Raw genomic sequence first — 23,857 nt, 5'->3', positions numbered from 1 at the left:
GCCTTCCAGTACTACATGAAGCAACATAACTAACATCTGTTGCGTGTTTCTCTCATCCTCTCCCCAGGGGGAGAAATGTGTGCAGGGGAGTGGTTTTTTTTTGTAATATACAAAGAGCGATATGTTTTTATATTGGAGAATAAGGTCAAAAATGCACCTTGTATATGGAGCAGTTGGTGGTGAGATTTGTGTTAGCCGTTTGTTTCTGTGGGAGTTCATTCCAGTCTCCGACTGGACCCCAAGAAAGCCTTGCCTCCTGCACAGATGAGCTTTATCCTTATTGAAGTGCCACTGTGCCAGAGAAGAGAGGTTGTCAACTACAGTCTTAAAAGATCTTAGTTGATCTTTGAAATATCCTCTGCCCTGTCCATTGAGCTCCTTGACAATAAGGCCTGAGACCTTGAACCTAATTTGATATTCTATGGGAAGACTGTGTAGAGTGTGGAGGACAGGTCTGATGTGCTTGTGGTAGCCTGTGTTGCTGAGGAGATGTACAGTAGCGTTCAGTCCCAGATGGAGTTTCCCGAGCTCTGAAGGTATATTGCATTGCAGCAGTGCAGCTAACATGTGAGAGAGGCCAGATCATCATTTGCCAGGATGGGACAGAGAGTCCTAGTCAACTAGAGTTGGTAGAAGGCGTTACTTGGATTACCGGTCACTCACACAGCTGCATTGGCTCTACAGTGCCAACAGAATAAATGTGTTTTAGTCACTAAAATGAGCAGATGTGAAGCAAAGAGCCAAGTGGAAAGATGTCAAGGGGGATGGTGTCAGTTTTCCATAGCTACTTTTCTGTCCATACACCTCTTTGTCCAGTTTTAGAATCCACTTTAAGGATCTGATCCTGTGAGATGCTGTCTATCTCTGAGATCTCTTTATTCCCAGTGGTTTCAATGGGAGTTGAGGGCAGGGGTGATGGTGATGATTTATTATTTGTATTTTGGTAACACTAAGAAGCCCAGCTGAGATTTGGGGGATGCATTTTGTTGTTTACTGTCCAGGATTGGAAACAGACAGGATCTGTCTCAGAGTTTACAAAATAAGGAAGATGGACAAAGACTGGGGGAGAGGAAATATTATCCCCATTTTAAAGGTGGGTAACTGAGGCATGGAGACTAAGGGTCGGGTGTACAAAGGTATTTAGGCATCTACAGATGCAGGTAGGCCCCTATTGGATTAACAAAACCAGGTTAGGTGCTTAACTCTTGATGGAAGTCAGTGGGAGCTAGGTGACTAATCTCTTTTGGTGCCTAGTGGGATTTACAAAGGCTTCCTCTGCATCTTTGGGCACCTAAATACTTTTGTAAATCTGGCCTTTAGTGAGTAGGTCAAGGTCAGGCAGACAGTCTGTGTCAGAGCCAGTAACTGAACCCAGCTATCTTGATTCCTATTCCAGTTCCTCAATGACAAGACCATCCTTCCTTTCCAGCACTTCTTACGATTGGCACATTATGAGCAAAATCCTGGTAGAACCTGCCAGTCAAGTGGCGCTTCCAGCAAGCTGTAACACTGATTAGAATAGAAATATGCAGATTAAGATAGTGTTCTGCTACTGTTTTTTACATGGTATTATTCCCATAGTGACATACCACTAAAAGCTGTCACTTAAAATCTCAAATTACAGAAAAATCTTATAATGTCCTGCTCTAATCATAATAATCTTCTTCGCTAGAGAGCTCTGTACTGAGATAATTGGCCTTTACTTCTTTCTGCACTCACTCTTTCAGCTTTGGATTTATGACTTACGTTGCCATCAGTTATCTCAGTGTGGAGTGTCTAAGAGTGGAGGACTGTAGCTTAATTCCATTCTTTCCTTGCAAAGTCATGGCGATTTGGCTTCATCCTTTGACATATAGCTCTGAAGCCTCCTGTGCCCATTATGTTGCCATGCCTTTCCATCAGCATGTTCTCCTTCTTTTGAATCCTTGTCATTGGACTGTAAGCCCAAATATTTAAATTACCTAGAGAAACGCCTGGGGGCCTTCATGAGGTTTTGTGGGTCTCCCATTCATTCTTAGGCATAATGACATTGGCAGGTTCCCCTTATCTACTTGGTCTCCTTTATGGTATTGTCTTCACACTGGGAGGGTTGTAGGTGTGCCCAGAGAACACTTGTGGGCAGGAGTTATCAGGGAGATGCATATCCCCTGAGCCGCGTCATCCTAGAGACCAAGGATACAAATATCCTTCTCCTTGTAACTGTTCCTCAATTTCTCTGTACATCAGCTGGAGTAGTCTTATTCTCTTCCACTGCATTTCACTGTCACACTACCATAACGACATCTAGTTGAATTTTCCTTTATGGGGTCACACACCATTCTTATATCATATTATTGTGCTTCTTCATTGTAGCACAAACTGTGGTGACTCATGAACTTTGCACACATGTTGCTTTCCTCTGAAATCTTGCTGTGATTAACTACAGACAATGCAGTACAAAGGAGCAAAGAAAGACACTGATGGGAAAGTCGGGCAGACTATGAGCAAATTTGCAGGACTTTTGGGGCCTTCTCTAGAACTTGCAAGTGTCCCATTAAGAATGAATAGGAGACTTCACAACTTCTTAAAAAGATCCACTGAATTTTTTGTGACTCCTACTATGAGGCTTCCCAGTAAGCAGTTTACAGCCCCAAGAACTCAGAGAGACCAGCTGTTTCTTGCTTTTTCTGAATAATATTACCATTAATATGCATCACCACATTTGACTCTCAAGCTTCTGCAACAAGATGTGCTATATGCTATGCCGCAGGCCAAGATAAAGTGTATCGATTAACCCTAAATTCCCTGGTTTTGGCTGCTTTTTTCCCCCTCTCCAAAACTATTCAAAAGTCCTAATCTATGCTGTGCAGAGAGACAGTATTTCACACACTAGATCCCATTTTTGTGCTTTTTCTTCTCCCCACATTCTTAAATGAACTATGTGAACTCCTTTATTCTCTAAATCCAAAGTGGATCACAGGTCTGTGTAGCTGATTTGTGAGTGCAATATTTAGACAGTTAAGTGAAGTAAATTTGTGTACAACCTTCCTCCATGGTAGCATTCTCTGAAATGCTTCCAGTTCCACATGCAGGGCCAGTTAGACAGGCAGAACTTCAGGTTCTCAATGTGTGGATGAGACGATGCTGTAGGGAAGAGGCATTTAGATTTCCCCAGTTCCTAATAAACTTTTGTCATAAATAAACAGATCAGGGTTAAGGTCTCTTTTCCCTGGAAAGGGTTAACAAGCTCAGTAACCTGAGAAACACCTGACCAGAGGACCAATCAAGGAACAGGATAATTTCAAATCTCTGTGGAGGGAAGCCTTTGTCTGTGTTCTTTGTGTAAGTGTTCGTGCTCTCTTTGGATCTAAGAGAGGCCAATCATGTCTCCAAGTTCTCCTGGAGTAGTTTCTACTATTCAATAGTGAGTATTAATTAGAAAGGCGGATTAGTATAATTTGATTTCTACATTTGCAATTGTGTGTTGCTGAAGGAAATTCTTTATTCCTGTTTGCTGTTACTTTGCTCTTACTGAGAAAGAAAGGAGGGGGGATTCTCTCCAGAGATTGATAAGTTTAGACCCTGTACTGTTCCATCTTGGTTACAGAGACAGTGACTTTTCTTTTTTTATTCTTTAATAAATTCTTTTCTATTAAGGACTTGGTTAATTCCTTCTCTTGTGGAGATTCAAGGGAAGGGGAGGGGGAGGTGAGTCCCTCTTTGTGTTGAGTCAAGGATTTGACTTGGGGTAATCTCTCCAGAGCAGGCTGGAGAGAGGGAAGGGGGGGAGGGGAACTGGCTGTTTCTCTCTCTCTGGTGAGATTCCAGGTGTTTGGATCTGTGTTCCCCAGGGGAAGTTTTTGGGGGAACAGGGAGTGTGTCAGACACTTAAAAAGTGACTGGTGGCAGCGAGAACCAGCTCTAAACTAGGATTTTTAAGTTTAGATAAATTCATGCAGGTCCCCACATTGGAACCCAACAGCTCCAAGTGGGGGTGAGACCTATGACAACTTTTGAGAAAGGGGGAACCTATACAGGAAGGACGGGCTCCATATAACCCAAAATTGAACCAGACTGCTGGCACTTAACATTAAAAAGGTTGTAGAGCAGTTTTTAAACTAAGGGCTGGGGGAAAGCTGACTGCTGCGGAGGAGCACTTGATTTGGACAGAGACATCCCTTAGGGGAGGATCTATTAATGGAGATTCTCTATGTCCTAGTAAAGAGGAGAGGATGGAATGGCAGACAGTTAAAAAGTGACAATTTAAGCGCTTGTATACAAATGCTAGAAGTCTAAATATGGAAATAGAGTGCCTTGTAATAAATGAAGATATTGATATAATAGGCATCACAGAGTGGCTCTATATATGAAAGAAAGCATATAATCAAATGAAGTAAAAATCTTAAATGAACCAAACTGTACCATAGAATCTCTATGGATAGTAAATCCATGCTCTAATAATAAGAATATAGCAATAGGGATATATTACTGACCACCTGACCAGAATGGTGGTAGTGATTGTGAAATGCTCAGGGAGATCAGAGAGGCTATAAAAATAAATTCAATGGGGAATTTCAATTATCCCCATGTTGACGGGGTATATGTCACCCCAGGATGGGATGCAAAGATAAAGTTTCTTGACACCGTAAATGACTACTTCTTAGAGCAGCTAGTCCTGGAACCCACAAGAGGAGAGGCAATTCTTGTTTTAGTCCTTAGTGGAGCACAGGATCTGGTCCAAGAAGTGAATGTGGCTGGACCGCTTGGTAATAGTGACCAAAATATAATTAAATTTAACTTTTCTGTGGTGGGAAAAACAACACAGCAGCCCACCATGGTAGCATTTAATTTCAGAAAAGGGAACTACACAGAAATGAGGAAGTTAAACCGAAATTAAAAGGTACAGTGCCAAAAATGAAATCCCTGCAAGCTGCACGGAAACTTTTTAAAGACACCGTAATAGAGGCTCAACTTAAATGTATACCCCAAATTAAAAAACATAGAGCAACAAAAAAGTGACTGAACAACAAAGTAAAAGAAGCAGCGAGAGACAAAAAGGCATCCTTTAAAAAGTGGAAGTTAAATCCTAGTGAGGAAAATAGAAGGCAGCATAAACTCTGGCAAGTGAAGTGTAAAAATATAATTAGGAACGCCAAAATTTTTTTGAAGAACAGCTAGCCAAAGACTCAAAAAAAAATTCTATTACTTTAAGTACATCAGAAGCAGAAAGCCTGTTAAACAACCAGTGGGGCCACTGGATGATCAAGATGCTAAAGGAGCACTCAAGGGTGATAAGGCCATTGCGGAGAAACTAAATGAATTCTTGGCATCGGTCTTCATGGCTGAAGATGTGAGCGAGATTCTCAAACCTGAGCCATTCTTTTTAGGTGACAAATCTGAGGAACTGTCCCAGATTGAGGTGTCATTTGAGGGGTTTTTGGAACAAATTGATAAACTAAACAGTAATAAGTCACCAGGACCCAAGAGTTCTGAAGGAACACAAATGTGAAATTGCAGAACTACCAACTGTAGTCTGTAACTTATCATTTAAATCAGAGTCTGTACCAAATGACTGGAGGACAGCTAATGTGACACCAATTTTTAAAAAGGCGCTCCAGAGGTGATCCCAGCAATTAAAGGCTGGTAAGCTTGACTTCAGTACTGGGCAAACTGGTTGAAACTATAATAAAGAACAGAATTGTTAGACACATAGATTAACATAATTTGTTGGGGAAGAGTCAACATGGTTTTTGTGAAGGGAAATTATGCCTCCCCAATCTACTAGAATTCTCCGAGAGGGTCAACAAGCATGTGGACAAAGAGGATTCAGTGGATATAGTGTACTTAGATTTTCAGAAAGCCTTTGACAAGGTCCCTCACCAAAGGCAAAGTAAGCTGTCATGGGATAAGTGGGAAGGTCCTGTCCTGGATTGTTAACTAGTTAAAAGATAGGAAACAATGGGTAGGAATAAATGGTCAGTTTTCAGAATGGAGAGAGGTAAATCGTGGTGTCCCCCAGGGGTTTGTACTGGCCCCAATACTGTTCAACATATTAATAAATGATCTGGAAAAAAAGGGTAAACATTGAGGTGGCAAAATTTGCAGATGATACAAAACTACTCAACATAGTTAAGTCCCAAGCAGACTGCGAAGAGCTACAAAAGGATCTCACAAAACTGGGTGACTGGACAACAAAATGGCAGATGAAATTCAGTGTTGATAAATGCAAAGTAATGCACCTTGGAAAACTTAATCTCATCTATACTTATAAAATGATGGAGTCTAAATTAGCTGTTACCACTCAAGAAAGAGATCTTGAAGTCTCTGAAAACATCCACTCAATGTGCAGTGGCAGTCAAAAAACGCTAACAGAATGTTGGGAATCATTAAGAAAGGGATAGATAATAAGATAGAAAATATCATATTGCCTCTATATAAATCCATGGTATGCCCACATCTTGAATATAGCATGCAGATGTTGTCACCCCATCTTAAAAAAGATATATTGGAATTGGAAAAGGTTCAGAAAAAGTCAACCAAAATGATTAGGGGTATGGAACAGCTTCCGTATGAGGCGAGATTAATAAGACTGGAGGGATTTTTCAGCTTGGAAAAGAGATGATTAAGGGGGGATATGATAGAGGTCTATAAAATCATGAATGGTGAGGATAAAGTAAATAAGGAAGTGTTATTTATTCCTCTTCATAACACAAGAGCTAGGGGTCACAAAATGAAATTAATAGGCAGCAGCTTTAAAACAAACAAAAGGAAGTATTTTTTCACATGACGCACAGTCAGTCAATCTGTGGAACTCCTTACCAGAGGATGCTGGAAAGGCCAAGGCTATAAAAGGGTTCAAAAAAGAACTAGATAAATTCGTGGAGGATAAGTCAATCTATGGCTATTAGCCAGGATGGGCAGGGATGGTGTTTGTTTGACAGAAGCTGGGGATGGGCGATAGGGGATGGATCACTTGATGGTTACCTGTTCTGTTCATTCCCTCTGGGGCACCTGGCATTGGCAACTGTCTGAAGACAGGATACTGGGCTGGATGGAACTTTGGTCTGACCCATAGTGGTCATTCGTATGTTCTAACTATTGCACCAAAATAATTAGAGACATGAAACCTCATTAAAACTTGACTCACAATTTGAAGAAAAATGTCAAACCCAGGAACAGGTGCAACCACAATAATGTACTGTACTCCCTTTCACTCTCACAGATTTGCACAGTTTGGATGTAACTGTGCACCTTGTTACCAGAACTGTGGGCATGCAGTTATTCAATGTGCCTGAACGAATCAGGAGTTTTCTATTTAAATTGTTGCAAACTTGTGTGTTGTATTTTGACATGTCACCCGTTGGACCACATTTTGAAAACCATCTCAATGGCCTGGTCTACCCTAAAAAAAAGCTTTTATACAAACCTTAGACCAATAGCAAAGTTTCTGTAAATTAATGCCCCAATTCAGTAAAGCATCCCACTTCAGGAGGCAGTAAATGTTAACCGTACTGACATCCTATTCTATTGATTTGAAAATGTTTCCCATTGCCATAAATGAGGCTTCAGAATGCACTTAATGGTAAGCCCAAACTTTAGTGCAGAAAAGAGATGGAAATAAGCACATGCTTAAATGCTTCCAGGAATTAAAGGCTAAAAAATCCAAAGAAAAGTGAAAGCAGTTGTTTTTAACTAGACATTCCCCTGCAGTGTTTGAAAGACAAACAGCACAGCACTAAGAACTTGAAAGTGAAATGGACAAAAAAGTGAAAATTTCACTGATTTTTTTTTCACTAGCCAGACTGAGAAAAATTGGAGGCCAAAGACATGTAAACATTCTTTCACATGTAATAATTTAGGTATTTATTAGTGACCGAGATAAAGAAATTTGTTTATAACATGCAATCTTAAAGTGGAGTATATCCCTTTAGCCTTTTATCAGTTCCAAGCGTTAATATTCACAATCATTTATGGTGTTACTTGAGCACTTCCTCGTTTTTATTCTACTATATCTGGAAATATTTCAAGGTCCTGCTCAGCACAAGTACGCCACTCAAGCTATCAGCAGGTGTTTCTACTGAATACCTCAGTGGGAGTTTTATGGACTGATTCCCCTTTGAGTACAAATAACAGTGTTTTCAAAATGTGGAAGGCAGCCACGGAACACCAAAAGAATAATTCTGGCCAATCAGGGGCCTTTGCAAAACAGTCTGCAGAGAAGTGAAATGGCTGACAAAATATCATGTGACTTAGCTCTTTTCCTGAGGTTGAGTCATTGATTCTAAGGCCAAATTTGTGAAGAACTTTCTAAAAATGGTACTTTGTTTATTTCCACACACACTTAGTTGAAAATCTACCAGGGTCTTCTGGACATGCCTATGAAATTAGTCTAGTACAATCAGTCCACCCTGTGTTACTGATACATGTTCTTAATGACTTCAGGGAAATTATTCAAGCCAACATTTTAAAGATACCTCTGATTCTGGGTGTCTCAGTTTGTGGGTACTTAACACTTTGGGCCTAATTTTCAGAGGAGCTAAGAACAGACCTGTGCAAATGAAGGAATTTTTGGTTTACTGGCAGTTTCAAATAATAATAATAATTAATAAAGTTTCAGGTTAACCTAAAAACAATTTTTTTTTCAAATTTGATTAATTTAAATTTAAAAAATGTTTGGGTTAAACAAAAACGTTTTGGTCTTGGGTGTATTTAAGCAGGTTTTACAATAAAATGAAGGAAAATTCCAGACAAAATCTCCTTTGAATCCCTCAAATTGACATATTTTGTTTTAACAATGTTGATATTAAATGTTTTTACTTATTTGGAATTTTTTGTTAATTTTTGTTTTACTGAAACAATTTAGTGAAATTGACCCAAATTCACGAAATTTTTCGATTGACCCAGATCTGCATTTTTCTAAGAAAAAAGTTTTGGCTGAAAAATTTCACCCAGCTTCAGCTGGGAGTGCTCCGCACTTCTGCAGATGAAGCCATACGTATCTCAAGCCAGACACCTTAAAAAAACAATTCCCCAAATCAGAGGTCACCTTTGAAAAGGTTGGTCAGTATACCCACTTGTAAAATGGGAATAATACTGTCACCTGCCTTACAGGGGAGTGATGAGTAGGAGGATTAATTATGATTGTTGTTGCAATAAACAAGACTGAAGTTAGGGAGCATTTTTCATTTAGTGACCACGGTAGTATTAGACTTGATCTGTTTGGATCCTGTTTGCAGTAAACACAGGGTAAGAGGAAAAACGGAGGCTCTAAAAATGATGGAAGGGACTTAGAGGAAACGGAAATGAAACTGGCTAAGCAGTTAGTTAACTTTCTTTACCGAGAAAAAAAATGTAGAAAACTGATAGGCGCAAGGATCACATTTCCATTTATGGTGTAGGGGAGAAATGATTGTGGAAAGACTGTGCATTATAATTATGTTCAGTCTACCTGGTCTACATAATATGCATGCACAAAACCTAAGAGAAACCGAATGGAAATGTCTTTTTTTAATGCTTTTAGGAGTCTCTTTGATAAGTCGGATTTTTAAGGACCGCATATGGTAAATATACCACCATTATTTGAAAAAAGGCTGCCTGGTAAACTGTAAGATATTGTAGAGCAGTTAGTGCACATAAGTATCGAGGAACATCCAGCTACACAGAGAATACAGTGAAAAGTATAATTCATCTGGAACAAATACGAATTTGTATCCTCTCTCTTTGGTGTGTGTGTGTGTGTGTGTGTGTGTGAGAAATTTCAATAAGCAAGGAGTATTTTCAACCAGAAAGTATTTGGGGTTGTGTGTGCAGAGGTAACATATAGTGAAACAGGGAGATAATTGTCTCTCTTGTATAACACTTGTTTGAATGCAGCTGGAATATTACATTTAGTTCTGGACATCTAATTACTAAAGATATTGGTAGATAAATTGAAGGAAGCTCAGAAGAGTGACAAAATGTTTAAGTAGCTGGAGGGATGGACTTATTAGAAAAGAAATTTTAAAAGTTTTCTTTGGAAAAAAAAATCCTCAAGTCTTTCAACCCAGTGCATGGCTGCAATAAAAATGGCAAGCTGGAGTCTTCGGGGGAAAAATCAACAATCAGAGAACAAATCAAAAGAAGCTGCAGATTTTAGTAGGCATCTGGAATCGAGAAGGATATTATCACTCTGGAGATGGCACAGCCTGGGATGGTGCTTGCTTTTAGCATATGTATCACAAAGTAAAACTAGTGATTCTCTCTAGAGGAGGGAAGAATTTAAAATGATCTAACCAAGATTTTCAGATTTCTGGCAAGTGATAAATTGGTACTATGGAACAAGATAATATGAAAGAATATAAATTGCATAGAGTGAGGGGTTTAAAACCAGGGTAACACCTAACAAGTGGGACATTTTCAGAAGTAGGAGGCTATGGTAAATTTGTGCACTAGCAACTGGAGAGATGTGCACGTGCATGTGCTCAGAACATGTTCGTGCCTATGTCCGCATGTTGTTTTGACTCAACTTACGTGCCCACCATATTTTTGAAATTTGTCCTTATGCATGGTGTACTGCCCTTTGTTCATATGCACAAATCCAGTGGTGAATAGATGGCCAGAGAGGTCATGTTATTGGTGAAGGAGGGGGAGAGGTTGAGGGGACAGAAAAGAGAAGCAAGAAGAATCCAGGGAAGGAGCAAGAGGGTTTGAAAAGGAAGGATGAACAGGTGGTTTAGGCGCTAGCCTGGGACTCAGGACACCTGGATTTAAATCCCTGCTCTGCTGCAGGTATCCTGTGTAACCTTTGGCAAGTCACTTAGCCTCTCTGGGCATCAGCCTCAGTTCCCCATATTACATTAATATTGATCCCCTGCTATAGTGTTTACAGCACCCTAGAGTAGGCTAGCTGTCCCCCAGCTGAAGCACTTGAAGCATATTTTATTTTTCACACACCACATATTTCACGTTTTTAAAACAGATGTGAGTACAAAATCAGATCCCATTTTGCTTTTTATCTATTTATTTGTGCATTTATTTTTTTAACCAGATTCTGGACACACATTTCAGAAATACTGTGAAAATGCACCAGCTTTCAGCTCAATAGACAGCAATTAAATTCAAATAATTAAGCAAGTAAGAGGCCAAAGGTTATCTGTACACCAGCTGGGAGGAAGAAAATTACTCTTGTCTCCAGTTTTATGCTTTTATTATTTTACTCACTGTAAACAAAACCCAAAGTATGTCTAGTTAAAGTGTAGGCATAATGTCACTTAGCAATAGTGTCCAAGATCATTGAACAAGGTAGAGAAAGCAGAGGGATTCGTTTTAATCTGGCTTGTTAATTACATTGCATTGCTGACCTTCACAGGCATTCTTTCCCTGATTCCAATTAGAAGGATGCAGTGGCCGAGTGATGAGTGGGTGTATCAAAGCAGGCACCTTGTTGTTTTTAAATCAAAGGAGTATTATTATTTTTTCTGTTCTTTCCTTATGTAACAATGTGATTTTTTAAAAAAAAGTAATAGAATACCTTTTCCAGCTATGTTCTCCAAACATTTTCACTGCACCTTGCATCATGGGCAACAGAGCACTCGTATTATGAGATTGCCTCTGGATGAGTGTGCACATTGAGATGGAATCAGATCTGTTTTGCTAGCGTTGGGAAAAGCAAGTGGGTTTCATGAAAGGCTAGCAGAAGATTGGCGAATGGTATAGAAACACCAAGAAACGGGAGGTGTTTGAAATAGTGCAAGGAGAGTTAAGCAAGAGCAATAGGATGAAATTAAGTAAGGAACATTTAAAGGGTATGGGCCAAATTCTGAAATGTTATTGCTCTGGAGAACTCATATGTCTGGAAACACACATGCTTGCATTGTGTGCCATAGAAATAACTTCCTCAGATCTCTGCAGAGGAATGCAGAGGTATGGAAATGAGCATGTTGCTCACTAGTTGGTGGTGTGGCATTGAGTGGATAACTCAAACTCTGCACATTGGCCTCGTTGGCTGACACCTCTTACCTGCACATAACAGCTGTAGCTGGCCCTGGGCAGGCACTTGGATGTTCAGCAGCTGGGGGCCATATAAGTACCTAGATAAATAGATAGCTGCCCCTTCATGAATTGCAGAGGATGGAGATCCCTGCCCTGCTGTTTCCGTCTGGCCTCAAGCAAGCAAAATCCTTTGCCTTCTGGTTTGCTCATTTATTTATTTACGCAGTATTGGGCCCAGTAACAGGAAGAAATTCCTAGAGTATTCTGGGCTGCTAATGGTGAAATGTATTAGTCTGTGAAATTCCATCCCAAAAGAAGTGGAGAGCCATGTGAAATTAGACTGGGCAGAGCACAGTCAGGAATACCCTGTCAGGAACAATCTTGCACTGATTGGGAGATGGACTAGCTGATCTGACTGGTCTTTCAAATCTCTAATTTCAACAAGTCTATAAATGGGAAGGCAAGTCCCCAATATTTTCCAGCTCCTATGAACTGAAGTGGGACTTCCTGAGGAATTGAAGTGGGACTATTGTCATTTTATTCTATATAATTTATAAATATATTGTAGCATATCAAAATTATATTGAGGCCATGGATTTTATTTCCATGTAAGATAGGGATGAAACATGGCACAGCCAACGTAGCAGAAGCCCAGATTCATACTGTGGTTGTTGAATATTTGACAAATATATGGTCCCTCATCACACATGCTGAAAGTATTTAGCTGGGTTTTAGTGTTTAGTTCTTTCATTTACTTCTAATGAGAAGTTGTGATCAATAACTATTATGATCAGAAGTTATTTTGTTTTTCTGTTTTGTGTGTGTTGCTGCCAATCATACCCCATTTGGCTGCATTGTAAACATGAGCTAACGTCTATATCTATCAGATGCCAAGAATGTGTTGCGGGCAAGTGTGTACCAATAGAGGAGCAGGTGTTTCCCCTGGGGTCATTGCCACCTGTCTGGTTTTTCACAAAGCAGCCAGATTTTTAAAGCTGTCACTTGCTGTTGGTTCAACATCAAACCTTGCTTATTAGCTGACCTTTGCGTTGCCAGGTATTACATTGAGAGTTGTGAAAAGCTGATCAGTCTGCTTCTTAACTGCTGCTGACCAACTCTCTGCCTGTCCACAGGGTGATTGACACGAGGGCCTGTTTCCAGTGGCACCGACTTAGGAACCAGCCCTTAAAACAAGCTCTCATTGACTTAAGGCGCTGGTTCAGTTATTTAAAATCTCTCACCAGTTTCCCTAGGGCAACACTACATTTGGATTTCACAGAACTAAACTGAAGAATTTAGTTGATGAAGTTGCTTCATAAGAGCTATTACTGGCAGGAAACAAGACAGGCTGAATTAATCCATGCTGGAGTTATAATGGAGATGAATTTGGCCTGATCTGTTTTTGCTGTGTGGAAGTAGAGAAAGAACTGACAGGGATTTGTAAGGGATCTTAATGCATGACAGTCTCTGTTAGCAAGAGTTAGGCTAACTGTAACCCTAATAATGCAAGATTTGTAGAAGCGAGGATTGTGTAAGGCGAGTGGAAAAGAACTGTGTGAGAAGTTGTTTCGACTTTGTGTAGATAATACAAAATGTAGACTGGAGTCTCTTAAGTGAGAAAAACAAGATATCAGGATGGCCTATGTATAAATAAAATGCAGCTGTTGCTTATTATTGCCTGTAACAAAAGTATAAATGCTTGCTGTAATTGTTTACCTGTTGAGAGACCTGTCCGGGACTGGGGCGACCCTGTGTCCTAGGGCACTCCCTCCCTCAGTTGCAATTGCTTGAGAAATAATAAAGTATCTGACTCTGCTGCACCCAAACAAAAAGTGAGAACTGAGTTTTTCTCCGACAGCTGTGATCTAAACCTCTCATCGTCTTTCCTGAGCAAGGGTCTGATGATGCACCCTCTCCAGTCAGTGGCTACGTTCCTACTGAAGTCAGTGAACAGAGGATCAAGCCTAAAGTTCTTACAAAAATGTACAAAGTCTCTACCTGATTCAAATCAAACCTTTCATTTAACTCACAAGCCAATTTTATTTCTACCCAATCTTTTACTAAACTGTAGGTGAATTGACACTTCTTCTGTGAGGAAAAGTGCTACTGTTTTAAAAGTGGTCGCCTCTTTGGCAGTTAATGCTTTATAAACAAATATCTGAAATCAGGTTTGCTGTGGAGCTGTAACCCATGACCTGCTGCAAATACTCAATGCTAGAGTTAACTAGAAAGGATGATTTCCTCCTTTTCCCCCCATGGACATTTTCACAGGGAAAAATAATCCATATTTGAATTTTTCCCATTGGGAAATAATTAAGAAAAAACATTTTAAAGAAGCAGGGGCAGAGGGAAAGCTACTTTTCCTCACTGTCAGATTGTCTTTCAACCAGCACAAGTTGGAAAACAGACAGAAGGTGTGAAAAAATGTTTGTTTCTGAAAGTAAGTCCAGGTCTACACTACAGACCCAAATTGGTATAATTGTCGCTCGGGGACATGCAAAATCCACCAACCTCACCCCTCTGTAAACAGCGCTATATCGACTCGTGAGCGTCTCTCGTTGACATAGCTATCCTCTCTCGGGGAGGTGAATTCACTTTGCTGATGGGAGAAGCTCTCCTGTTAGCATAATAGCATCTTCACTAAAGCACAACAGCGTTAATTTAACACATTAAAATGAAAATGTTACTTTTAAAAGTGAAAAGTTACACTTTAAAAAATGATTTTTTCCACTTCTAAGCTTTTTTTAAAATAACTTTTCCCCCAGAAAAAGCTTTTTTTTTAATGAGAGAAGGCAAGCATTTCCCCCCCATTTAAAATGGAAAATGTTTAAGATCCCAAAAAATGTATACTCTATTTTAAAAAAAAATTCAAAAAATGAAAAAAATTGTTGAATTTATTTCACAAAAAATTGATTTTGACAAAACTCAAATTTTCAACAGACTTCTGGCTCTTTTCAATCCATCTAATAAGCCAAGTTCTGCTCTATTACACTTGTGCAACTACATTGACATTATTTTGGTTGCCAAGGTGTAACACAGGCAGAATTTAAGCCAAATGACTTTGGGAGGAGGAAGATAAATGTTCTTGGTGGGTTGTTTTTACGTTGTTTTAGGGGTTTGGCTGTCTTTTGTTAGTGGTTTTTGTGTGTGTTTTTTGTTTTGGTTGTTGCTAGATTACCACATTGACATCACATTGACATTTTTGTATCTGGAACTATCAAGTTAAAGCTTTGCTTGTATTGCTTTGCTTACAGAGGAGAAAGTTATGGAAGTAGATGTCAACTTTCTTGAGATGATTGAAAAGATTTCTCAATGTAGAAGAGTAAATGTAACTGACAGCCAAGATCAGTGAGACAAGGTGGGCGGGGTAATTTCTTTTATTGGACCAACTTCTGTAGGTGAGATAGACGGGCTTTTGTGCCACACAGAGCTCTTTGTCAGGTCTGGCAAAGGTATTCCAAGCAGCCCAGCTACATGCAAGATGGGGCAGATTTTCTAGCATAAGCAGTGAGCACATATTGTAAGGACCATTCAAGGTAGGGTGGCCTGTTAATAGTTCTGCAGTCATAGGACAAAGAGGGATTATTGGGTTACAGATTGCTGTAGTAAGAAATAAATCCAGTCTCTCTGTTCAGTCCATGATTTTTAGTGTCTAGCAGAGTTATGAATTTAAGCTCCCAGGCTCATCTTTTGAAAGTGTTGTGCAGGTTTCCTTTGAGGATGAGGACTGATAGGTCAAATATAGAGTGATTGCTCTGTGAAGTGTTCACCCACAAGTGACAGGGTATTTTTTGTCTTTTATCATTTTCCTGTGTAAGCTCATTCGAGAGACTGTCTGGTTTCTCAGACGTAGTTGTTATTGGGGCATTTAGTGCACTGGATGAGGTACGCCACGTGTTATGATAGCCATGTGTAGAACTCATGGTCTGCAGGTTTTGTATCTGTTGTTCTGGCAGGGTCTGTGCTGCTTTGAGTTGTTGTATCCTGTGGGGAGCTTGTTTCTGATGATAAGCTTGGAGAGGCAGGGGGTTTGTTTGAAGACCAGACATGGGGTTTCAGGAAAGATTTCTTTCAGGATGAAGCAGCAAAGAATCCTGTGGCACCTTATAGACTAACAGATGTTTTGCAGCATGAGCTTTCGTGGGTGAATACCCACTTCTTCGGATGCAAGCAGTGGAAATTTCCAGGGGCAGGTGTGTATATATAAGCAAGCAAGAAGCAAGCTAGAGATAACGAGGTTAGATCAATCAGGGAGGATGGGGCCCTGTTCCAGCAGCTGAGGTGTGAAAACCAAGGGAGGAGAAACTGGTTCTGTAATTGGCAAGCCATTCACAGTCTTTGTTTAGTCCTAAACTGATGGTGTTAAATTTGCATATGAACTGGAGCTCAGCAGTTTCTCTCTGGAGTCTGGTCCTAAAGTTTTTTTGCTGGAGGATGGCCACCTTAAAATCTGCTATTGTGTGGTCAGGGAGGTTGAAGTGTTCTCCTACAGGTTTTTGTATATTGCCATTCCTAATGTCTGATTTGTGTCCATTTATCCTTTTCCTTAGAGACTGTCCAGTTTGGCCGATGTACATAGCAGAGGGGCATTGCTGGCATATGATGGCATATATTACATTGGTGGACGTGCAGGTGAATGAACCGTGATGGTGTGGCTGATCTGGTTAGGTCCTGTGATGGTGTTGCTGGTGTAGATATGTGGGCAGAGTTGGCATCGAGGTTTGTTGCATGGGTTGGTTCCTGAGCTAGAGTTACTATGGTGCGGTGTGCAGTTGCTGGTGAGAATATGCTTCAGGTTGGCAGGTTGTCTGTGGGCGAGGACTGGCCTGCCACCCAAGGCCTGTGAAAGTGTGGGATCATTGTCCAGGATGGGTTGTAGATCCCTGATGATGCGCTGGAGGGGTTTGAGCTGGGGACTGTATGTGATGGCCAGTGGAGTCCTGTTGGTTTCTTTCTTGGGCTTGTCTTGCAGTAGGAGGCTTCTGGGTACACATCTGGCTCTGTTGATCTGTTTCCTTATTTCCTCATGTGGGTACTGTAGTCTTGAGAATGCTTGGTGGAGATTTTCTAAGTGTTGGTCTCTGTCTGCGGGGTTAGAGCAGATACGGTTGTACCTCAGTCCTTGGCTGTAGACAATGGATCTTGTGGTGTGCCCAGGATGGAAGCTGGAGGCATGAAGGTAGGCATAGCGGTCGGTAGGTTTGAGTCTGGAAAAATTCCACCATGATTTCAACAGCTTCCACCCCTCCATCAACCTCAGCCTGGACCTATCTACACAGGAGGTCCACTTCCTAGACACCACGGTGCAAATAAGTGGTGGTCACATTAACACCACCCTATACCGAAAACCTACCCTATACCGAAAATCTCCACCAATGTAGAATTATTAAACCATAGAGAATGAAATTTAGAAGACCTGACATAAAACTTGCCTTTTGTACTTGTTTCAGGATAATCTAACATAGCAGGCATCATGTTGTACATACTTTTTCTTCAAGGGTAAATCATAGTGCTTATAATAAAAGCAATTAATGTGTTTTCATGGATGTTGGTTAGGTATTTATTATACCGAATATGACCACTTGCCTAATGATAGGCTCTGACACTTGCAATTAATTAAACCTATATGTAACTCATCAATATTAAAATGAAAAGGCCACTCACTATCTGCTGACTGATTTATTAATTTTAAAGCCTCTAACAATATAGCAGCTAAGCACTTAGTAACTAAATTAAAACAATAATGAATTCGTTAAACCCATTTACAGTGGGTAACATTAAAATTACAACTTTTTTTTCAAGAATAATAAAACCAAAAATCAGACAAAAGCTAAGTGACATCAGACTGTCTTAGTGTTGTTAGACTGGAGCTTTGGTGGACTGCCAAGGGAGCAAATTCCAACTGTAATGCCCTCAAGTGGAAAAAAAACGCTTTGCCTGTTATGGAGTATTTGGAAGCCTTCTAATAGATGTTAATTGCTGTGATGGTGTATAGTGACTGAGCTGGGTTCCACACCATTCAGGTCTTTACAAATCATTGCCAATACCTCGAATTGCAACCAGAAGAGAAAACGGAAGCCAAGGCAAAGAGTTGAATTTGGCTGTTCTGCGTGCTTGTAGAGTCCCACCTCACTTGGAAGACAGGCAGCTGCGTTCTGAAGCAGATGGAGATTCGGAATGAATAGAGGGCATTCCAGTAGTACAGCCTTGAGGTGTTGGGCATGGATGACTAACCCTACATCACTCAGCACTAACACTTGTCTCTTTTCATATGCTCCCCTTTTCCTCCCATTCTGACAGTGACTCCAACCTTGAGTGTCCCTTTCTTTCCATCACACACCAACACCTCTGTGCTATCTTTCATATCACCCCTTACCTGCATCACCAATGAACTTCAACCATATTCACGAGGAGACCACCTCTAGGAAACATGATTTCTGTATTGTGCATTTCCCTTCTTTTGTCATCCCAACAAGAGTTGTAAATGCAGTGTGGTGAGTAGTGTAGAATGGGAGCAATTGTGGTAACTGAATGATGTAATGTAACGTATGGGGCTATGCTAATTCTAGTGTTAATCTTTCAGGCTGAGGATGTGAACTAGACCTTTCCAGAAATCTGGCCAGACTCCAGAGCGGGCTGAGTACTTGGGAACCTGATTGTTTAAAAATGTTGTGCTTTCCCCCTGACAGGTTTCATCCATCCATGCTTATTAATCACTACCCACAGGAAATATTGGTCTGTAATGCTTGACAGAAGTCCATTTTATCTTTGTTGCCTGATGCGGCAGGCACCTTTTTTTGGTGAATTCATAAAACAACTAGATATTTAAAACATTCATGAATTGTTAGTGTCCAATGTGTTAGCACCTCGGGGTGGCAGTAATTTGTGTTCTCGTCTCAGATATTTGCCATAACTATAGACTTTATTCTAGGACTGCTCTGGGTGCAGAAAGAGAGGGTGCCTGGGAAGTGGGAGCTTGTTCCAGATATAAGAGGAGGTACAAAATTACAAATGTGGCTTTTGTTCATGTTCCATACAACACTTTGATAAGAAAGAGCTTTGTATTGGTGGGGAGGAATATTACATGATGCTTGAGAGCTGGGAAGAGTAACTCTGCTAACTACCTCCCTGGGAGCTGAAGTCATTGGTGTTAGTTTAAATGGATTTGTTTCCTTTCAGAATATACTTCACCATGATAGTTAACCTCTTATAGCACTCTGCTTTTCCTTTAAACCATTAATTTTACAGTTTAATATATGAGCTCAGTGTTTGCATCAGTTTTCAAGGGCTTCATTGACTTCATTTATCTACAGCACTGAAGTTTCCTACCCTTTGCTTTGTGTGCCTGGATATGTTTTAAAAAAAAAGTGTTGTTTCACTGGGCACCCTCAAAAGTGGAAAAAGTTTGGAATTAAAACTATGACAAAAGTCATTTATTTTGATGTTTTCTTTAAACCAGACACCTTTAACTTAGCCTATGGGAGGAGAAAGGGGTGTGAACAGCTGCAGACAGGGTTGAAGACCAACACTGGGAACCCCTATTAGGTAGGGGTGTGTGTGTGTGAGAGAGAGAGAGAGAGAGATTTATTAGTACTTGAAGGAAAATGTGATTTGATCTAGGCACTGCCAAATGGACTGCAAACTAGCCAAAAAATAGCAGCACATAAGCAATAAAGCTCTTCCTGTATTACCGCTCTTCCTTCCTCCATTTGTTTCTGTCATTGCTGATGTTTTAGCCTCTAAGTTACACTGAAAAGTGAACACTGCACAGAATCTGATCATCATGCAGAAGCATATGTTCACTCTGAAACATCTTTACATCAGTGACGTTATTTGCCTTTGTAAACACACTTAAGACTGGCTTAGTTAAATTGCTGGAGTGGTCAGTAATACGTCTGCAGACCTACTTCAAAGCAGTCTCCTTGGTGTTACCTTGGAGTCATTCATGTTTTAAGGTTATAATAACTTTTCTATTTCATTTTTTTTACATTTTCTGTTTGAGAATTGTATACCTTTTGCTTCCATTAAGAAACAAAACAAATGTTCTCTCTCACTTATTTTTTCAAGCACTATACTTGGACTTTGATGTCTATATGCAGATTCTCTTGATCCTGGATGGCCTTGTATTTGCCTCCTTCCCTGCCTATATCACACTGTCACCAGGGGTGGCTCTAGGCACCAGCAAAGCAAGCACCTGCTTGGGGCAGCCCATTTGCAGGGGTGGCAGGGAAGCTGAGAACCAACAGGGGGCTCTGGGAGCTGTAGTTCCCTGATTAGCACCCTGCCTATAGAGCCAGCCCTGGAGCAGGGAAAGAACTACATTTCCCAGCATTCTCTTGGCCACTACCAACTGGAAAGGAAGGAGGGGGATCTCATGTGGCAGTGTGCTGTGATTGCTGTGAATGGTAGGGAGACCATATTTTAACATTCAAAAAATAGGACACTCCATGGGGAGGGAGGGTAGCCCCACCCTGCCACCATCCACTCCCTCCGACTGCCCCCCACAGAAACCCCAACCCATCCAACCCCACCCTGCTCCCTGTCCCCTGATCACCCCCTCCCGGGACCCCTGCCCCTAACTGCCCCCCAGGACCCCACCCGCTATCTAAGCACCGCTGGTCCTTGTCCCCTGATTGCCCCCTCCCGGGACCCCTGCCCCTAACTAAGCCTCCCTTCTCCTTGTCCCCTGATCGCCCCCTCCTGAGACCCCCCCAACTTCCCCTCTAGGACCCCACCCCCTACCTGTCCCCTGACAAACCCCTGGGACTCCCATGCCTATCCAACCGCTGCCTGTCCCCTGACTACCCCCCCAAACCCCTGACCCATCTAACCCGTTCTCCCTGCCCCTGACTGCCCCCGAATCTCCGCCCCATCCAACCTCCCTGCCTGTCCCTTGACTGCCCCCGAACCCCTACTCCTTCTCCAACCCCCCAGCCCTCTTACCGTGCCACTCAGACCAGCTTGTCTGGCTCCGCGCAGCGCTAGACATGCTGCTGCATACATGCTGCTGTGCTCCCCCACAGAGCCCACAGCCCCCCCACACACACACCCAGCACCTGCCTTCCAGATTTGAACACCTCAAAATTCAGGAGTGCTCAAGCTCAATTTGGGCAGCTGTTACTTCGCTGTAACTTGCTGTAGAAAAAGTAGGATAAAATTGAGCAAGAAATGCTTCCCAGTGGTTATTAGGACTGGAATTGCTATTTTCAACAGCCATTGCCTTTTTGTTTGTTTGTTTGTTTGTTTAAAAGGAAGACAGTGATATTGCATTGGCAAATTCCCCATAGAAAGAAAGAGTGGAACAAAAGAATAATAAAGGCACCTCAACTTTTCCTCATTTATGGAGGACAGTCTTATAATATGCATCCAGATATCCTCCAATCACACAAGCTGAAAATTGTTCCACTTTACTGCAGCTCTGTAACCATATGGGGCCCAATCCTGACTGTGTTCTGTGCACATCCAAAATTCCTGCTGAATGACTCGCCCTGGGAGCGAGTTACCAGTGACCCAGGGCTGCGGCGAAAGGCGAGTGCAGGTGGGGGGTGGGGAGAGCTCAGGGCTGGTACGGCAGGAGGTGTGCGTGTGTGGCACTGGGGGGGAGCCCAGCGCTGGGGCGGCAGGGGGTGTGGGTGGGGGGGAGAGCCCAGGGCTGGGGCAGCAGGGAGGTGCGGGGGGAGTCCAGGGCTGGGACGGGGGGCAGCCAAAATTTTTTTTTCTTGGGGCAGCAAAAAACCTAGAGCCGGCCCTGACTGTCACACTAAACTCTGGACCAAGAAAACATCCACATAAATTATGATGATGCCATATGTTGTTAAAGGAGCTTAAGAAGAAACTGTGGTGTGTTTCCTAAGCTCTGCAGGGCTTGTCACTTCCTCCCTCCTGCTGGAGTTAGGGATCAGGGACAGGAGCCCGGCAGATCAGAAATGGTCTGTGGAGCTGCATGAGCATCTGCAACCGGGGTTGTTGAACAGCACTGGGAACCCCTATCAGCGTAATGATGCAGAGCTTCTACTCCCCATATTCTATCTAGCCTAGCCCTGCAAGGTGCTCCCATTTCCATGCCCTTCACCTGTTGGCCATGATTCCAGGAGTTGAGGCTTCAAGAAAGAGACCCAGTATTGCAAGATTACACAATAAAATGTCAAGAATTGCGGTGCTGCCAACTCTTTTGATTTTTTTAAAATGTGTCTGTCTCAATATTTGGTGGGTTTTTTAAGGCCCACCTCCTGAAGACAAGTGAATGTGAAAATCACAGCTTTTAAAAGGGAAGTTGCAAGTTCTCTTGGTTGCGTAAAAAAAGCTTGAAAATGTTGGACCCTAAAGGCTCAAAAGCAAGAAGGCAAACAATAACTCCAAAATTGTTATTTAGAAAAATCTTGTGATTTTTTTTTTAAAGCCAGTCTGAGGCGTTAGCAATACTGGTGTCAAAACATTGATGTTCCCTTGTTAGCAGGAAGAAAGGAAACAAGGCAGCAATTTTCTTTGTTTAGCTCCTTTCTTCATATTTCTTTTCAGTGTCTCTAATTGGTCTTTTGGACTTTGTACCCCCAACATCACTGAAGTCTTTAGAACAAGCTGTTTTGTAGGCAAGCTGTGGCAAAAAAGCATTAGACAATTTTCAAAGTTTAATACCCATTTTTTTCTGCCTATCTTTAGAATAGCTTGTCTCAGTAATCTCAAATATAGTTACAAAAATTGTGCGCTTGGTCACACCCCAAATGTGCCACATTTCAAGTTGAAAGAGTATTTATTGGGGATTTTGTAGGTAGGAGGGGCAAAATTGGGTTTACAATGGAGTGGATTTTGCTGTTCTATTACGTAGATACCACCTTTTGCTGGATCATTTTTCTATACTTCTGTATGTTAATGTGATGTGCTTTTATGGGCATCAGATTTAAAATCTTATTAGGTGAAGTAAATTGTTCATGGTAATTAAAAGTTCTACAGCTTCATTTGGAATCCAAGCAAGAACTCAGGCAACCGTGTTATGCAGTCCTACGCAACAGCCTGCTTTAGGAACGTAGTGTAGTAACAGAACAAAATCATCTGACTTTCATAATCAGTAAGTATAAATAGCACAAAATAAGAGCCATCTGAAATAAGCACACAGAAAAATCTCAACAGTTTCCAAGTAATAGGGTTCTTCTGAGCTGGATTAACTGCTATGGAGCAATCTGATTGCCAGCTGGGCGCCTGCCCTGGCTGGCAAACCTAGCATTTTTTGTATCCTGTTTTCTTGCCAGCAAGGGGCACTTCACAGTTTGATCAAGGACAATATGACCTCCATCAATATTTTTCATCTTTTCATCTACTTTTTAAAAACATGATGTTCTTCAAACTTGTCCTGGCTGACTGACAACTGGCTTGCTATCAGTAAGATTTATTTAGCCCTCCCGAGTCCTGGATGCAAAAGCACGCCAATTAGAGTCACCATTGGTCTTATTCCACATGTACCATATGGCTCTCGGGGAGATGAGGTTGAAATGCTTGTGCGAATGTGTTTGAGTGGGATAGGCATGGTCTGAATTCTGCTGGGTCAGTGTCGCAGCACAGGGCCTGGGTCACACAATTTCACAATTTTTCACCCCTGAATTGATGTTACACATAAATGTGATACATTGGCTTTCAACATTAATGGCAAAGCGATTTCTTTTAGTATATGTCTGCTTGCTTATTTTGTCAGGCCTCAGCTTTAGCCAAGTCACTGTAACCTACACTGCAAATGCCCTTTCTGTGCTTGCTTCCATCACTCCTGAATTATTACAGTTCATTTACAAACAGCCTGTTAGTTGTAATTGCTTTCATGAACAATTAATCTGAGTTGAAGCTTCTCCATCCTTTTCTGCTTGATTATGGAACAATCTGCTGATTAGGCAGTGATCGACTATAGCAGGGGTTCTCAACC

General features: G+C 41.4%; 1 protein-coding gene across 10 annotated transcripts in view; it reads left to right on the top strand.

Moving 5' to 3' along the window:
* KCNH1 (potassium voltage-gated channel subfamily H member 1) overlaps positions 1-23,857 on the top strand; it is a 347,125-nt gene that overhangs the window by 246,509 nt on the left and 76,759 nt on the right. The gene's annotated exons all lie outside the window — the stretch shown is intronic.

This window comes from Mauremys reevesii, linkage group 3, assembly GCF_016161935.1.
Source record: "Mauremys reevesii isolate NIE-2019 linkage group 3, ASM1616193v1, whole genome shotgun sequence".
Lineage (NCBI taxonomy): Eukaryota > Metazoa > Chordata > Testudines > Geoemydidae > Mauremys > Mauremys reevesii.
This window is presented reverse-complemented; position numbering and strand designations above follow the sequence as displayed.